Genomic DNA, 19,053 nt, shown 5'->3' with positions numbered 1-19,053 from the left:
ATCTAAGTCTGGTTCTGATGCTTGCTTTGTCTGTTCAATCTTTTTTTCCCTTTTAGTAAGACTTACAATTTTTTTGTTGAAAACTGAACATTATATACTGGGCAAAAAGAACTGCAGTAAATAAGTATTTAGTAATGTGTTGAATGTGGTCCACTGGAGAAGGGAATGGCAAACCACTTCAATATTCTTGCCTTGAGAACCCCATGAACAGTATGAAAAGGCAAAATGATAGAATACTGAAAGAGGAACTCCCCAGGTCAGTAGGTGCCCAGTATGCTACTGGAAATCAGTGGAGAAATAATTCCAGGAAGAATGAAGGGATGGAGCTAAAGCAAAAACAATACCCAGTTGTGGATGTGACTGGTGATAGAAGCAAGGTCCGATGCTGTAAAGAGCAATAGTGCATAGGAACCTGGAATGTCAGGTCCATGAATCAAGGCAAATTGGAAGTGGTCAAACAAGAGATGGCAAGAATGAATGTAGACATTCTAGGAATCAGCGAACTACAATGGACTGGAATGGGTGAATTTAACTCAGATCACCATTATATCTACTACTGCGGGCAGGAATCCCTCAGAAGAAATGGAGTAGCCATCATGGTCAACAAAAGAGTTTGAAATGCAGTACTTGGATGCAATCTCAAAAATGACAGAATGATCTCTGTTCGTTTCCAAGGCAAACCATTCAGTATCACAGTAATCCAAGTCTATGCCCCAACCAGTAACTCTGAAGAAGCTGAAGTTGAACAGTTCTATGAAGACCCAGAAGATCTTTTAGAACTAACACCCCAAAAAGATGTCCTTTTCATTATAGGGGACTGTAATGCAAAAGTAGGAAGTCAAGAAACACCTGGAGTAACAGGCAAATTTGGCCTTGGAATACGGAATGAAGCAGGGCATAATAGAGTTTTGCCGAGAGAACGCACTGGTCATAGCAAACACCCTCTTCCAACAACAAAGACTCTACACATGGACATCACCAGATGGTCAACACCGGAATCATATTGATTATATTCTTTGCAGCCAAAGATGGAGAAGCTCGATACAGTCCACAAAAAGAAGACCAGGAGCTGACTGTGGCTCAGATCATGACCTCCTTATTGCCAAATTCAGACTGAAATTGAAGGAAGTAGGGAAAACCACTAGACCATTCAGGTATGACCTAAATCAAATCCCTTATGATTATACAGTGGAAGTGAGAAATAGATTTAAGGGACTAGATCTGATAGAGTACCTGATGAACTATGGATGGAGGTTCGTGACATTGTACAGGAGACAGGGATCAAAGACCATCCCCATGGAAAAGAAATGCAAAAAAGCAAAATGGCTGTCTGGGGAGGCCTTACAAATAGCTGAGAAAAGAAGAGAAGCGAAAAGCAAAGGAGAAAAGGAAAGATATGAGCATCTGAATGCCGAGTTCCAAAGAATAGCAAGAAGAGATAAGAAAGCCTTCCTCAGCGATCAATGCAAAGAAATAGAGGAAAACAACAGAATGGGAACGACTAGAGATCTCTTCAAGAAAATTAGAGATACCAAGGGAACGTTTCATGCAAAGATGGGCTTGATAAAGGACAGAAATGGTATGGACCTAACAGAAGCAGAAGATATTAAGAAGAGGTGGCAAGAATACACAGAAGAACTGTACAAAAAAGATCTTCACAACCCAGATAATCACGATGGTGTGATCACTCACCTAGAGTCAGATATCCTGGAATGTGAAGTTAAGTGGGCCTTAGAAAGCATCATTACGAACAAAGCTGGTGGTGATGGAATTCCAGTTGAGCTATTTCAAGTCCTGAAAGATGATGCTGCAAAAGTGCTGCAATCAATATGCCAGCCAATTTGGAAAACTCAGCAGTGGCCACAGGACTGGAAAAGGTCAGTTTTCATTCCAATCCCAAAGAAAGGCAATGCCAAAGAATGCTCAAACTACTGCACAATTGCAGTCATCTCACACGCGAGTAAAGTAATGCTCAAAATTCTCCAAGCCAGGCTTCAGCAGTACGTGAACTGTGAACTTCCAGATGTTCAAGCTGGTTTTAGAAAAGGCAGAGGAACCAGAGACCAAATTGCCAACATCCGCTGGATCATCGAAAAAACAAGAGAGTTCCAGAAAAACATCTATTTCTGCTTTATTGACTATGCCAAAGCCTTTGACTGTGTAGATCACAATAAACTGTGGAAAATTCTTCAAGAGATGGGAATACCAGACCACCTGACCTGCCTCTTGAGAAATCTGTATGCAGGTCAGGAAGCAACAGTTTGAACTGGACATGGAACAACAGACTGGTTCCAAATAGGAAAAGGAGTTCGTCAAGGCTGAATATTGTCACCCTGCTTATTTAACTTATATGCAGAGTACATCATGAGAAACGCTGGGCTGGAAGAAGCACAAGCTGGAATCAAGATTGGTGGGAGAAATATCAATAACCTCAGATATGCAGATGACACCACCCTTATGGCAGAAAGTGAAGAGGAACTAAAGAGCCTCTTGGTGAAAGTGAAAGAGGAGAGTGAAAAAGTTGGCTTAAAACTCAACATTCAGAAAACTAAGATCATGGCATCTGGTCCCATCACTTCATGGGAAATAGATGGGGAAACAGTGGAAACAGTGGCAGACTTTATTTTGGGGGGCTCCAAAATCACTGCAGATGGTGACTGCAGCCATGAAATTAAAAGACGCTTGCTCCTTGGAAGAAAAGTTATGAACAACCTAGATAGTATATTGAAAAGCAGAGACATTACTTTGCCAACAAATGTCCGTCTAGTCAAGGCTATGGCTTTTCCTGTGGGCATGTATGGATGTGAGAGTTGGACTGTGAAGAAAGCTAAGTGCCGCAGAATTGATGCTTTTGAACTGTGGTGTTGGAGAAGACTCTTGAGAGTCCCTTGGACTGCACGGAGATCCAACCAGTCCATTCTGAAGGAGATCAGCCCTGGGATTTCTTTGGAGGGAGTGATGCTAAAGCTGAAACTCCAGTACTTTGGCCACCTCATGTGAAGAGTTGACTCATTGGAAAAGACTCTGATGCTGGGAGGGATTGGGGGCAGGAGGAGAAGGGGAGGACAGAGGATGAGATGGCTGGATGGCATCACTGACTGGATGGACGTGAGTCTGAGTGAACTCCGGGAGTTGGTGATGGACAGGGAGGCCTGGCGTGCTGTGATTCATGGGGTTACAGAGTCGGACATGACTGAGAGACTGAACTGAACTGAATGTGTTGAAGTGTTAGGAGAGGGAATGTGTTCTATAGTTCTGAGTAGGTCTTGGTCTTTTAGTGAGTCTTTTAGTTGCTGGGCTGGTAGCGCCATAAATACATCTCAGATGTTTTTCATCCCCTTAGGAGCAGCAGAGGGTGCTGAGTTTGGTTTTTCCTTCTCTCAGGTCTGGAAGGCTCTGATGAAGCACCCAATTGATTGGGATAGTCTCTCTCGATCTTGAGGGCAGGCCTTGTTAAGAAGAATAGAATACTGATGTAGTTCAAAAGTTATTATTTTTGTCTTGGCCGTTGCTGGAAGGGTGAGAGTTTCTTTGGTTGCTTTGGTCTTCACAGTGAGTGCCTGGCAGAGTTGCTGGAGGAGGACTCTCCAGAGTGTGAGGCTCACCTCGTGACTGCCGCTCTGGAGTTTTTGAGGTTTGTTTATACCAAGCCTGTAGCAACTCATCAGTTAACAGTTTAGATTTCACTGCCCTGGTTCTGGTTCCCACGTAGGTTTCTCCTTTCGGGTTTCTGCCCTGCTAAGTTATTAGTCTCTGTATCTGCTTGTCTCTCCAATTTTTGGATCAGCAGTTTGTTCTGTAACCCAGTTCTCTGATGGTTCTAAGAATTGTTGACATTTTTTTCAGTTTGTTCAGGTTTTTGTTTGTCATTAGGATGGAGTGATGAGTTCTAAGCTTCTTACATGCTGTACCAGAAATTGAAAGTTAGGACTTTGCTTTTTTGTTTTAAAAATCCAAATACATAAATCTTAAGTAATACAGTATTTGTTAACTAGAAGAATGTTACCTAATATAATCTAGAGTCTTAATTTTGCTAGATGAGTTTCAGACATGTTCAGGAATTTTAATTTGGATTGGGGCAGACATCCAGGGAATAGAACCTATATGCTTTTATATCTTATTTATATCCTTAGTCTTGGTCTAGTTTCCTAATCCATTGATAATGGGTCTGTTGATAACTTTCTTTATTACATACTGTTTGTCTACAGTAAACATACTTTTAGACTAGACTGACTTTAAGAATCCTTATGCTGAGACTGAACTAAGGAAGTGAACTCATCTCAGTGAATATCATCTCAGTTTATATGTAAGAAAACCAAAGTGGAAATGAAAGCAGTGAAATGAATTCATAACTTTTATTTTTATTATTATTATTATTTTTTTACTTTACTGTATTGTATTGGTTTTGTCATACATCAACATGCATCTGCCACGGGTGTACATGTGTTCCCCATCCTGAACCCCCCTCCCACCTCCCTCCCCTATAAATGTCTTTTAAAGTTTTCATTAATCTATTAATGATAGAGGCTTAAGTGAAACTCTCAGAACTTGGATGTAAAATAAAATATGAAATCTGTTTTCTTACAACTCTGTAACATTTTCCTTTGAAGCCTAATCATGAGCAGACAACTGTTTGTAGTCTGAAAGTAAGTTTTCTGAAATGTCTCCTCCTAGAGTGAAAACAGTGGTATATAGATGGAGATAAGCCTGCAATATGGAGACTCTGTACTTTGTTTAGTAGAATTAAAGAGGACTCTGGAAATTTGTGTGTTTGCCTGAAGAATAAGTAGTAAAATTGTAAGCTGTTGTATGTATATAGAAGATGAGAAGCATTATCAAAAAGAGCACACTGTTAATTTGTCAAAACTCATAGAACTCTACAGCAGAAAGAGAACCTTAACGTATGCAAATTAAAAAAAAACAACAACCTTATAGGTGTTTGGAGGATCCCAGGATAAAATGCAGATAGAGCCAAACAAATCTAATTCTGTTAGAAACGTATGAAAAAAATCTGAATAGAATGGGGGAGGAAAGGGGCTCACCTAAGTAACTTTGGAAATGCTTGGAACCTGTTAGACTGAAGGCAAAAGGAACTGCACATAAGTAGTGTCCTCAGGTTCATTATGTTTCTTTCCACAGAGGAATAGTTAACAATTCTGATTCTATACTAGAATTCACCAAGTCAGGAAGATAGGTGGTAGGTGGTGGGAACAAGGTTTCTCAGTGTTGGAGTAGGAGGTTACAGACAAGCAAGGGAAGGAGGCTACAGTGATCCATGTGGTCATGGATTAGAATTGGAGACATTAGTATGAGCTCACATTTAACTTAATGTCGATACAAGTATACATCATATATGAGTTTAGTTCATTAGCCTCAGAGCAATAAAAAACAGAAATTTCATTCCTAGAACGATTGGTTTTTTATAATCAAGGTGGGAGTAGTTGAAAAGTATATTGTAGCTAATATTTAGGTGTTTCCCTCAATACGTATTGTGGGATTTTTCACATCTTACAGAATTAGAGAGTCCTAAATCCAGACCTAAGTGTTGGCCAGTACTATTACCATATTCTTGAATGATCTCTTGGAGATTTGTATTGATACAAATACAATCCCTTGATCACAGTTACGATCGTATGTTGCAGTATTTGTAGTTTTATATAAATTATTGTTAAATATATGTGATATGCTCCTTCCTTCTCTCTCTCTCTCATTCTCGGGGGGAAACAGCAACCGTGTTTGAATGGAGCTAATACTTGTATGTAATTTTCAGTTAAACAGTTTGTGGAAAGACTGTAGAATGGCCATTTCCTAGTCATTCTGGGAGGCTGAGATAAATGATATAACGTGCATATAAAGATTTGGGAAAATTCAGGTTGAGTTTTTTCTTTTGATGAAAGGAAGGGTTTGATTGAATGAAATGACTGGGGAAATATTTCTTTAAAACCTTGGAGTGTCTTTATAATTTTTATGCTTGGCTAATGGCATGAATACTTAACCACATTTTTGGGAAGAATGATTTAAAATATTTTATCTTGGTGTTGGACTGTGTCAGCTATAATTTTGGGTTCAGAAAATAGTCACAATATGATTGAAATTTAATGGATGGTTTTTCCAAATTAACCAAGGAGCATTTTGCCAAATGCTTTATAGATTTATCCTAGGAGTATTGCTTAGTGTTTTTTAGAGTTGTGTATACTACTATTACTATGTTTTCCTATGTATTTTCTGATGTCACAAAAATACATATATAAGGAAAGATAATACTGTGGTTTCATTCTCTTATTACAACGCAAATTCTGATTTAGTAGTTTTGGATGGAGCCTGAGATTTTGCTGAGGCTGTTGGTCTGTGGACCACATTTACAAAGCGTTATTGCTGATGGTTCAGAAGCTCTTTTACAAAGCGTTATTGCTGATGGTTCAGAAGCTCTTTGTTGTTTACAAAAGTTTCTCTTTTTTTAATAAGGGTATAATGTTACATACAATAAAATTATCATATTTATTGTATGGTGTTATGAATTTTAACAAATGAATATAGTTGTGTACTGTTCAAGATGAACAAAGCTGGACCCTAGTTAAAATTGTAAGCACAGATTTTAATCAGTAATTTATTATTGCATTATGGAAGAGACTGCAGTGTGAATGGAACTGGACTTTTATTTGTACAGCAGTGACTTGGGGTTTTAAAGGAAGAATAATGCAATTGAGAAGGGATTAGTGGGGATTCATTGGAGTCAGGGAAGTGATAAGTAACAAAAAACTGGAAGAGGAGCTTTTTGTTATTGGTTTATGTGAAACTACCTGGATTGGTTAATTGTTGCCCATCAGAAGCTCTCCCCATCCCACACATCCTGCCAGACAGAAGCAGCTCAGGTGTTTGCTGGAACAAACAGTAAATTCTTGCAGCTTTGAGTGTTTTCAGGCAGGTGCTCTAAGAGGAGCTGGGGCATCCTAAGGATGCAGCCATGAAACTGTGTTAGCATTTTATGCAAGTCTTTATCAGCCATAAAGACATAAGTCTTAATAGGCATAGTTGAGAAAGGACTCAGGAGCCGGCTAGAGTTTAAAGTCTTTGTCATATCACCGCCACAGTCAAACAGTCAAGATGTAGAACTGTTCTATCATCATCCTGCTCCCCGCCCCCGCACATTTCCACATGCTTTTTTGTACTTATGTTGTTGTCCCATCCTCAGCTCTTCGTAATTACTGATTTGTTCTTTGTTCCTATTATTCTATCTTTTCCAGACTGTCATGTAAATGAAATGATGTAAATGAAACAATATAGATTTTTGAGACTGGCTTCTTTGACTCAGCATAATACATTTGAGATTCATCTGTGTTGTTGTGAGTAGCCGTAGTTTTTGTTGTTTTTGTTGTAGCTGAGTGGTATCCTGTGATATTGATCTATTAGTTTGTCCACTAATCAGTTCAGGAATTTTTGAGTTGTTTCCAGTTTTGGTAATTACAAATCCATTGTAAACATTCATGTACAGGTTTTTGTGTGAACATTAGTTTTCATGTCTCTTCCTCCTCTTGGGTAATGCCTAGAAGTCAGATTGTTGGATTCTGTGGTAACTGTAGCACAACTTCATAAGAAATTGAAAATTTCCTGAAGTGGTTATATTGTATTTTATTCCCACTAGCAGTCTTTGAAAGTTTCAGTTGTTCTGCAGCCTCATCAGCATTTGTAATGTCAGTTTCCTTTGTGAAGTAAAGTCGCTCAGTCGTGTCCGACTCTTTGTGACCCCGTGGACTATACAGTCTATGGAATTCTGCAGTCCATAATACTGGAGTGGACAGTCTTTCCCTTCTCCAGGGGGTCTTCCCAACCCAGGGATCGAACCTAGGTCTCCTACATTGCAGGCGAATTCTTTACCAGCTGAGCCACAAGGGAAGCCCAAGAATGCTGGAGTGGGTAGCCTATCCCTTCTCCAGAGGATCTTCCTGACCCAGGAATTGAACCAGGATGTCCTGCATTGCAGGTGGATTCTTTACCAACTGAGCTATTCTTATATGTATATTGTGATCTCATTGTGGTTTTAATTTGTATTTCTCTAATAGCTAATGATGGTGAGCTTGTCTTTATATATTTAATGTTACTTGTATATCTTTGCTAGCAAGAATAACAAGGAGATTTTTGAGCATTACTTTACTAGCGTGTGAGATGAGTGCAATTGTGTGGTAGGCTGAGCATTCTATACTGCATTTCTTTGGGATTGGAATGAAAACTGACCTTTTCTAGTCCTGTGGCCACTGCTGAGTTTTCCAAATTTGCTGGCATATTGAGTGCAGCAATTTCACAGCATCATCTTTTAGAATTTGAAATAACTTAGCTGGAATTCCATCACCTCCACTAGCTTTGTTAGCATTGATGCTTCCTAGTGCCCACTGAACTTCGTACTCCAGGATGTCTGGCTCTAGGTGAGTGATCATACCATCGTGATTATCTGGGTCATGAAGATCGTTTTTGTATAGTTTTCCTGTGTATTCTTGCTACCTCTTCTTAATATCTTCTGCTTCTGTTAGGTCCATACCTTTTCTGTTCTTCGTTGTGCCCATCTTGGCATGAAATGTTCCCTTGGTATCTCTAATTTTTTGAAGAGATGTCTAGTCTTTCCCATTCTGTTGTTCTCCTCTATTTGTTTGCATTGATCACTGAGGAAATGGCAACCTACTCCAGTATTCTTGCCTGGGAAATCCCTTGGATAGAGGAGCTTAGTAGGCTATAGTCCATGGGGTTGCAGAGAGTCAGACATGACTGAGCACGCACATGCAAACACACTTGCACACACACAGACACTAAATCTTGGAAACCTTTGCCTAATCTAGGGTCACAACAGTTTTCTCCGGTGTTTTCTTCTAGAAGGCTTAGATTTTACATTTAATTCTATGACCCATTTTGACTTAAAATTTGTGTATAACTTGTGATGTGATTGAAGTACATCTTTCAGCATGTAAATATCAAGTTGTTCTAGCATCATTTGTTGAAAAGACTGTCTTCCATTAAACTGTCTTTAAACCAAATATGTGAATCTGTTTCTGGACTCTGTTCATTTGATCTTTGCATCCATTGTTTTGTCAATAGCATGCTCTCTTGACTACTGTAGTCAAGATAGTAAGTCTTGAAAACAGTTATTATGAGTTCTCCAAGATGGTTTTCATTTTCAGAATTGTTGTGGCAACTCTAGTCTTTGATATTTTGAATGAATATTAGTATCAGCTTGTCAAACTCTAATTAAATCTTATTGGAATTTTGATTGTAAATCCCAATTCGTTTTGGGAGAATTGACATATTAACCACCATCCATGAACATAGATTATCTTTATTTAGGTCTTTGATTTTTTTATCCCTATTTTGTAGTTTTCAGCACATAGGTCATACACATTATTGCATTTTTACCAAAAAATTTTATGTTTTATGATTCTACTGTAAATGATACTATTTAGAAATTTTAATTTCCAATTGTTCATTGCTTTTGTATAGATAAATTGATTTTTATATTAACTTTCTATTATGAGATCTTGCTCATCTCACATACTGAGTCTAGAGGTTTGAAACTTTTTATAGGGGTTTCCTTGGTGCCTCAGTGGTAAAGAACACATCTGCCAGTGCAGGGGATGCAGGTTTGATCCCTGGGTTGGGAAGATCCCCTTGAGGAGATGGCAGCCCATTCCAGTATTCTTGCTTGGGAAGTCCCATGGACAAAGGAGCCTGGCAGGCTACAGTCTATGGGGTCACAAAAAAGTTGGACATAACTTAGTGACTAAACAACGATTACCCTTCTTATATATTAGGTTGATCTGCTAAAATTTTGTTGAGCCTTTTTGTGTTTGTCTTCATGACAGATTCTGGTTTATAGGTTTTTTTCCTCTTGTCATGTTCAGATTTGGGGATCAGGGTCATGCTGACTTCATAAAATGCATTGGATATTTGTTTTTCCCTCCTGTTTTAGGGGCGAATTTGTGTCAAATTGGTATTTAGTCTTGAAATCTTTGATGGAATTCACCAGTTCAGCCATCTAGACCGTCCTTGAGTTTTCTTTACTGGAAGACTTTAAATTGTGAAGCTCTTTTCTTTAATAGACATATTAAATGTTCATAGCTTTCATAGTTTGTGTCTTCAGTTTGTCAAACTTGGGGTAATTAAGTTGTAACTGATAGCTGTTTAATGTTTATCTGGTGTGTTGTATAGTTCCTTTGTTCCTGACATTAGTAGGAATGTGGCTTTTTTTTTTCTTGGTTATTTCAGGTTTTATCAAGTTTACTGATAGTTTCAAATGCCTTGGTTTTTTGTTTTATTGATTTTTTTTTTCTGTTTTCAATTGCATTGATTTATGTTATCTTTATTTCCTTCCTTACGCTTCAGTTTTAATTTTTTTCTAGTTCCTTAAGGTGGAAGCCTAGGTCATTGATTGAGAAACTTTATTCTTTTATAATATAAGCATTTAATCTTACTTTTCTTTGAACGTGTTTAGTTGCACCATATTATTTTGGTACGATGTGTTTCTGGTTTCATTAGATTATAAACATTTTCTAATTTCCTTTATTTTGATTCTTATGAGAAGTTGGAGGAAGTCCCCCAGACCACTCTCACTTTTGATACCAGATGCAAATTTGGAGTCCTCAAGACTACTCTTAGGTTCAGTTATTCACTAGAGAATTAGAATAACTCATAGAATCACTTGAAATTGTAATATGCCTGTTCTGGTTTATTTCAATTAAAGTATTCAAATAAGTCACCCAAGGGAAGAGAGCCTCCAGTTGTCTTCTCTCAGTGGAGTTATGTGACCTCATGCAGAGTAATGCAAATGAGAGAAGCTCACCTGAGGCCTATAGTGCAGTTTTTCTTGGGGCAGACAGTGTGCCTGCTTGACTGACCTTTTAGTCTCCTCCAGCCCCTCCAAAAGAGTGAGCTGATACTGAGTGGCCCAAAGCACCCACCATAAATCACATTGTTAGCATAGACTGTCTGTGCTGGCCCAGGGCTCCAGATAAGCAAAAGCACACTTACTGGGCAGGACAGTCCAGCAGTTTAGACATTACCTGCCAGTAGCTGAGGGCCAAAGACAAGGTTAATAATTTGCTGCCTACATGTGTTCAGAAGAGTATATTAGTTAATTTTGAAATTTTAATGCTTATCTAGATGTCTTTCTCTTACCGAAATCAATTCTACGTATTTGTGGCCAGAGAATATACTTGAATGAATTTAATTCTTTTTAGTTGCATGGCTCATGTCTTTGAATATTCCATATGTGCTTGAGAAGACTGTGTATTCTGTTTTGAGGTGTCTTCATTTCGTGTACACTGACATATTTTTAAGTTATTTGGTCCTTCAAATTTTTATAGAATTTACCAGTAAATATTTGGGCTTTGTTTTCCCTATTTATCTCCCTCTGGAAAAGATGAACCACTCTTGTAGTGGGCTCTATTCGGGTTTTTAAAACTTTTATTTTGACACAGTTGTTTTTTTTAGCACATTTTTTTCCCCTTCACTTTTCTCTGTGGTGCTTTTCCTTTTTTTTTTTTTTTTTTAAACTTTAAGGATTTCTTCTCCCTTCTTTATGTTTCTTACACTTTCTTTGGCTTAGCTCTTTTTAACCTTTCAGCTTTTCCAGTTTAAACACCTTCAGTGTTGTCTTAAGGCTTCCTACGTGACTCAGTGGTAAAGAATCTGCCTACCAATGCAGGAGTTGCAGGAGACATGGGTTCGATCCCTGTCTCCTCTGGAGGAGGAAACGGCGACATACTCCAGTATTCTTGCTGGAATAATCCAATGAACAGAGGACCCTGATGGCTACAGTCCATGAAGTCACAAAGAGTTGGACACGACTGAGCAACTGAGCACACATGAGTGCTGTTTTACCTGTACCTCATAGGTTTTATTGTCTGCATCTAATAATTTAGTATCTTGTCATAATTTCCACTAAGATTTATTTCTTTGAACTCTGTTATTTTAGAAATGTGATTTTTAATTTTCTGACATATATGGATTTTTTCCTTTAGTTATTATTTCTTGCTTAATTACATTGCAGTCATCCTGTGTGACGTGTATCAGTCATCTAATATTTGCATTATGGCCCAGTGTGTGGTTAGACTTTTAAAATAGTCCATGTGTGCTTGGAAAGATTGTACTACAGTTTTTGACTGCAGTGTTCTGGGTGTATTCATTAAATCAAGCATGTTTGTTGTGTTGTGTTGAAATCATCTGATTGGTTTATGATTGTTTGATTTATCTGTTGCTGAGAGAAATGTGTTAAAAATCTTGATCTGACAATTTCTATCTATCCATCTGCCTATTTTGCTTTTTAAAAGTGTGCTTTGAGGCTTTTTTGAAGTGTAGGTAGATAGATTATCTTCTTATATACTGCATACTATTATTTAGGGACTGACTTTATTACTAATGCATTCTGACTTAAGGTCTATTTTGTTTAGTTTTACTAACCACATGCAGTTTCTTTCAGTTCATTTTGCCTGATAAATAGTTCCCTGTTTTTAAATTTTCTGTGCTTTTGTTTTCCTGGTATTTCTTTTTTATGTAGCTTGTGGTTTGATTTTTAAGTTCATTACAGTTTGTCTTCTACTGAAGCTTTTAGGCCATTTGTGCTTGTTATAGTTAATAATGTATTTGGATTAACTTCTCATATCTTATTTTGAGCTTTCTGTTTGTCCTGCCCATTTCTGTTTCTTCTTCTGTTCTTCTGTGGCTTCTTTTGTATTGATTACATTTTGTCATTCAGTTTCCCCCCTCTGCTCTCGTGCCAATTAATTGTATGCATTCTGTTCTTTTTGAAGATACTCTGGGAATTATTCACATGTATACTTATGAATTCTTAGTACACTTGACCTCTGGTTTTTACCTTCCTGTCTTATATAATGTCATTGCCATGCATTTAAGTTCTGCTTCCATGTTTATAACTCACTAGACTTTGTTAAAATTTAGATTTATCATGTCATCTTGCACATTAGACCTTCAGTTGAGATAATTTTTCTGAATCTTTAGAATTTACATTAGTAAAGGTGTGTTGGTGGCTGGCTTTCTTCAGGTTTTGTCTGTCTGATATGCCCTTATTTCAAGTCAATAGATTTTTTTTTTTTTTACCGTGTTGATGGCAACATTCTCCTATCTATTGGCATTCTTCATTGTTGAAATAATCTGTAGTTTTTCTTTTATTTATTTAAATTAATTTATTTTACTTTACAATACTGTACTGATTTTTGCCATACATTGACTTGAATCTGCCACAGGTGTACACATGTTCCCCATCCTGAACCCCCCTCCCACCTCCCTCCCCATCCCATCCCTCTGGGTCATCCCAGTGCACCAGCCGCATGCACCCTGTATCATGCATCAAACCTGGACTGGTGATTCATTTCACATATGATATTATGCATGTTTCAATGCCATTTTCCCATATCATCCTGCCCTCGCCCTCTCCCAGAGTCCAAAAGACTGTTCAATACATCTATGTCTCTTTTGCTGTCTCGCATACAGGGTTATCATTACCTTCTTTCTAAATTCCATATATATGCGTTAATATACTGTATTGGTGTTTTTCTTTCTGGCTTACTTCACTCTGTATAATAGGTTCCAGTTTCATCCACCTCATTAGAACTGATTCAAATGTATTCTTTTTAATGGCTGAGTAATATTCCATTGTGTATATGTACCACAGCTTTCTTATCCAGTCATCTGCTGATGGACATCTAGGTTGCTTCCATGTCCTGGCTATTATAAATAGTGCTGTGATGAACATTGGGGTACATGTATCTCTTTCTGTAGTTTTTCTTTTAAAAAATAATCTGTTGTTCTTACAGACTACAGTTTCATATAGTTTGTCTAGATTTTTATATCTTATTTTGCTGCTTGGAATATGTTGGGTTTCTTGATTCTGTGGGCTGATGTCTTTCATTAGCTGTAGAAAATTCTCTTCAAATACTGCCTTTCTCCCTTTATTTTCTTTTAGAACTATTAAGTATACATCTGTTTTCCTTACTCTTCCATGTATTTTTTTATGACGACCTGTCTTTTACAAATCGGTTTTTTTCCATTTGTATTTAGCACGAAAGAGATTATCCAGAATCATCTTCATGTTCATTAATTATCTCTTCATACAGTAATGTATTCCTACCATTTCCCTCCCCACCAACCCAGGTGTGTGAGTGAGTGAGTGTGTGTGCGCACGCGCGTGCATGCATGCTTGACAACGCCTGAGTGCATGTCACACAGCCAGTGCTTCAAAAGTTGAATGAATTGGGCTACGAAGTTTTGCCTTATCTGCAGTATTCATCTGACCTCTCGCCAGCTGACTACCACTTCAAGCATATCGACAGCTTTTTGCAGGGAAAATGCTTCCACAGTCAGCAGGAGGCAGAAAATACTTTCCAAGAGTTCATTGACTCCCAAAGCACAAATTTTTATGCTGCAGGAATAAACAAACTTATTTATCATTGGCAAAATTGTGTTGATATTAATGGTTCCTATTTTGGTTAATAAAGATGTGTTTGAACCTGGTAATGATTGTTTAAAATCCATGATCGGAAACCGCAGTTATGTTTGTACCAACCTCATATACCATTCACATAGTTACATTTCATGTATACAAGAAGATAAAAAGAATGACATAATGAACACTGTGCCTACTATATCAGCTAAGCAATAGAAAATTACCAGTGCAGTTTGCTCCCTGTACTGGTTGCCTCCTCTATACCATACATTAGTTCTTTGTTTTGGGGAATATGAAGTAGAGTGAGACTATAAATAGCTGCTCCAACCAAGAGCTTTTAAAATACATATTAGGATTTTAATTTGGATAAATTTTAGACTTGGATTAGAAATTAATTCCTAATCTAGTGCCATTTTCCTTTTCTCAGTTATTTCATTTAAGGAAAAAGTTTATTCTGTTAGCTTTCAGTTGATTTTACCCTTTTTCTGTTTTACCTGCTTTCCACCTCTGGTAGATTAATGAATAGCCTACTCAAACATATCGTTTATCTTAAGTAATATTTGTGTAGAGTTTATTAACAAATTAATTTTTCACCCAGTACTTTATAAATGGGAATACCAGACCACCTGACCTGCCTCTTGAGAAATTTGTATGCAGGTCAGGAAGCAACAGTTCGAACTGGACATGGAACATCAGACTGGTTCCAAATAGGAAAAGGAGTATGTCAAGGCTGTATATTGTCACCCTGCTTATTTAACTTCTATTCAGAGTACATCATGAGAAACGCTGGGCTGGAAGAAGCACAAGCTGGAATCAAGATTGGTGGGAGAAATATCAATAACCTCAGATATGCAGATGATGCCACCCTTATGGCAGAAAGTGAAGAGGAACTCAAAAGCCTCTTGATGAAAGTGAAAGAGGAGAGTGAAAAAGTTGGCTTAAAACTCAACATTCAGAAAACGAAGATCATGGCATCTGGTCCCATCACTTCATGGGAAATAGATGGGGAAACAGTGGAAACTGTGTCAGATTTTATTTTTCTGGGCTCCAGAATCACTGCAGATGGTGATTGCAGCCATGAAATTAAAAGACGTTTACTGCTTGGAAGAAAAGTTATGATCAACCTAGATAGCATATTGAAAAGCAGAGACATTACTTTGCCAACAAAGGTCCGTCTAGTCAAGGCTATGGTTTTTCTAGTGGTCATGTATGGATGTGAGAGTTGGACTGTGAAGAAGGCCGAGCACCGAAGAATTGATGCTTTTGAACTGTGGTGTTGGAGAAAACTCTTGAGAGTCCCTTGGACTGCAAGGATATCCAAGCAGTCCATTCTGAAGGAGATCAGCCCTGGGATTTCTTTGGAAGGAGTGATGCTAAAGCTGAAACTCCAGTACTTTGGCCACCTCATGTGAAGAGTTGACTCATTGGAAAAGACTCTGATGCTGGGAGGGATTGGGTGCAGGAGGAGAAGGGGAGGACAGAGGATGAGATGGCTGGATGGCATCACTGACTGGATGGCTGTGAGTCTGAGTGAACTCTGGGAGTTGGTGATGGACAGGGAGGCCTGACCTGCTGCGATTTATGGGGTCGCAGAGTCGGACACGACTGAACGACTGAGCTGAAAATAATAATCTTTTTACTTAGTTTCTTTTCTAATTGGAGAGTAAATCTAAAAATACATGTTTCTGGTGGTTTTTATTTTTATTTTTTAGATAAGTATTTCTGATGTGTTTTTGGTGGTTATCTTGATGTTTGTTCTGTGGACTTGCTTGACCTTTAGGTGAAATTGGAGGTAACTTTTAGCACTAGGTAGTATCCAGGTAGCTCTAAAACTGACATGTATCAGACAACTGTAGATCCTCTAGATGCTGTTTCACTCTGATTCTTGGCTTCTTGGGCAGAAACTTCTGATTTAGTCAAAGAATCTTAATGATGCCTCCACACATACTTAAAAGAAGGGGCTAGCTTTGGGGCATATCAAATTCAGAATTACGAAATGTTTTTTGAACAATGTAGTTTTGTTTAAGGCATGATGGCTTTTTATTTTTTATTTATTTAAAATTATTTTATATTAGAGCATAGTTGATTTAACAATGTGTTAGTTTCAGGTGTGTAGCAAAGTGATTCATTTATATGTATGCATGTATCTATTCTTTTTGAAATTCTTTTCCCATTTAGGTTATTACAAAATACTGAGCAGAGTTTCCTGTGCTATTCAGTAGGTCCTTGCTGGTTATCTGCTTTAAGAATAGCAGTGTGTACATGTCAGTCCTAAAGTCCCAATCTGTTTCTCCCCGCTGGTAAGCATAGTTTGTTCTTAAGTCTGTCTGTTTCTGATTTGTGAATAAGTTCATTTGTATTATTTCTTAGTTTTAGATTCCACATATAAGCAATAGCATATGCTATTTGTCGTTCTCTGACTTGCTTCACTTAGTATAATAATCTTCTTCTCTGTTGCTGCAAAGGGCATTATTTCATTCTTTCTTATGGCTGAGTAGTATTCCATTGTATATATGTACCAAATCTTCTTTATCTAGTCCTCTGTTGATGGATGTTTAGGTTGTTTCCATGTCTTAGATGTTGTAATGAGTGCTGGAATGAACATTGGGGGCACATGTATCTTCTCAAACCATGTTTTTCTCTGGATGTATGCCCAGGAATGGGATTAATGGATCAGATGGTAGCTCTATTTTCTGTTTTTAAGAAACTTTTTGGGAACCTCCATACTTTTCATATCTTATAAGTAGAAGGAGACCATGTTATGTGTAATATTGAATGAATTAGCAAATTTAAACCTCCAGTGAAGAATTGCCAGTGTATATAAAGAATTGGATACCAAAAGCTTAAAAAGTTTTAGAAGAAATTTGAAAACTCATTTTTATCCTCACAGATATTTGTATATTTATTCTTAGTACAATTTAAACAGTAATTGTGAACTTTCAAAATCCCAGTTCTTACATTATAAAGCTTGAAAGAAACATGGAAAGCTATTGTGTGGGAAGGAATTTGTTTGGTACTTTGTTTCTCATTAGTCTTCCTCAGCTTGAGTTGAGTACCATCTGGGGCTAGTTATTAGCTAATATTTAGGGTCAGCTGGTTAATGATTTAAACACATCAGCACCACCTGTATGAGAGCAGAGTGCTATGGATAAACAGGTAGATGGGAAAGCCAGATTCCTCTTTACTGTTTCTAAGCCTATCCGAATGTACTAACATTGCTTTGGAAGCTTTTAGACAATATTGATGCATGGTCCCCAATTCAGACCAGTTTAATCAAAATCTCTGATGGAGGAACCCAAGTTAGTCTATATTTTTATAGAATTTTTCAGATCATTCTCAAATGCTACCAGAGTTAAAAAATTTATGCATTAGGTATATCATGCTGTTGCTGCTACTGTTGTTGGTAGTGGTATTCCTGTTACTGTTATTTTTATTACAGTTGTGTCTGTGTGGGGAAGGGGGTACATAATCTAAGAAATACAGTGTTCAAGATAACTTGCATTAGTATGTTTGGGCTTCTGTAACAATGTACCGTACATAACTGGTGGCTTATAAACAACAGAAGTTTATTTCTCACAGTTCTGGAGGTTGGGAAGTCCAAGATCAAGGTACTGGCAGGTTTGGGGTCAGGTGAGAGCCTACTTCCTAGTCAGCTTTTTTTTTTTTTTAACTCTGACTGCACATGGCAGAGGGGGTAAGGGAACTTTCTGGGACCTTTTAAATAAAAGTATTAATTCCATTCATGAGGGCTCCACCCTGGAGGCCATACCTCCTAATAACCGTTACCTTGAGAGTTCGGATTTTAACATATGGTTGTAGAGGGTAGGGGGACATTCAGGCCATAGCATAACCGTTACATGTTATATGTACATATAAGAACTGTTAAATGTACAATTCTAGTTTCTGAATATTCAAGAACTGATTATCTCATGGTCATTATATATTGGTGATTATTGGATTTTGAAGTTATAAACATGTAGATAAAGCAAACTGTTCAGTTAAATTTTGTTTTATGCCTTATTGTTGTGTGACACACGTATCATGTTTTAATGTTAAGTTGGCTTTTCCAGATTGTTGCTTTTTCATCAGTTTTCATTAAGCTGTTGTTTCAGTGTACAGATGGAAGATTCCTCTAATTTAAACAGAAAAAGTATTTTTAGAGAAGATATTGGGTTACTCATAGAATTTCCTAAATAGTGGAAGAACCAGGCTTGGAATCCACATCCAGGAGCTATGTAACAGATCATAGCACATGCCTGGTGTGGTGAAGGTACCACTGTTGGATGGCATACTCACCACTCTTTGTACTCTCTCTCTGACCTGAGGCGACAAGTATGCCTTAAACTGATGCCAGTGCTCCCTTGAAAAATGGGATACAAGAAGGATGGTGATGGTGGTTTAGTCTCTCAGTCGTGTCGGACTCTTGCGACCTCATGGACTGTAGCCCGCCAGGCTCCTCTATCCATGGGATTCTCCAGGCAAGAATACTGGAGTGAGTTGCCATTTCCTTCTCCAGGGGATCTTCCCGACCCAGGAATCGAACCCAGGTCCACTGCATTGCAGGCAGATTCTTACCAACTGAAGTAGGAGGGAAGCCCCTGGATGAGTTA

At 37.9% G+C, this 19,053-nt stretch overlaps 1 protein-coding gene across 4 annotated transcripts in view; it reads left to right on the top strand.

The window, feature by feature from the left end:
* Positions 1–19,053, top strand: part of LRP6 (LDL receptor related protein 6) — a 178,463-nt gene that overhangs the window by 36,616 nt on the left and 122,794 nt on the right. The gene's annotated exons all lie outside the window — the stretch shown is intronic.

This window comes from Bos indicus x Bos taurus, chromosome 5 (assembly GCF_003369695.1).
Source record: "Bos indicus x Bos taurus breed Angus x Brahman F1 hybrid chromosome 5, Bos_hybrid_MaternalHap_v2.0, whole genome shotgun sequence".
In the NCBI taxonomy this organism is placed as follows: domain Eukaryota; kingdom Metazoa; phylum Chordata; class Mammalia; order Artiodactyla; family Bovidae; genus Bos; species Bos indicus x Bos taurus.
The sequence above is the reverse complement of the archived record's forward strand: the minus strand, read 5'-3'. Positions and strand labels throughout refer to the sequence as shown.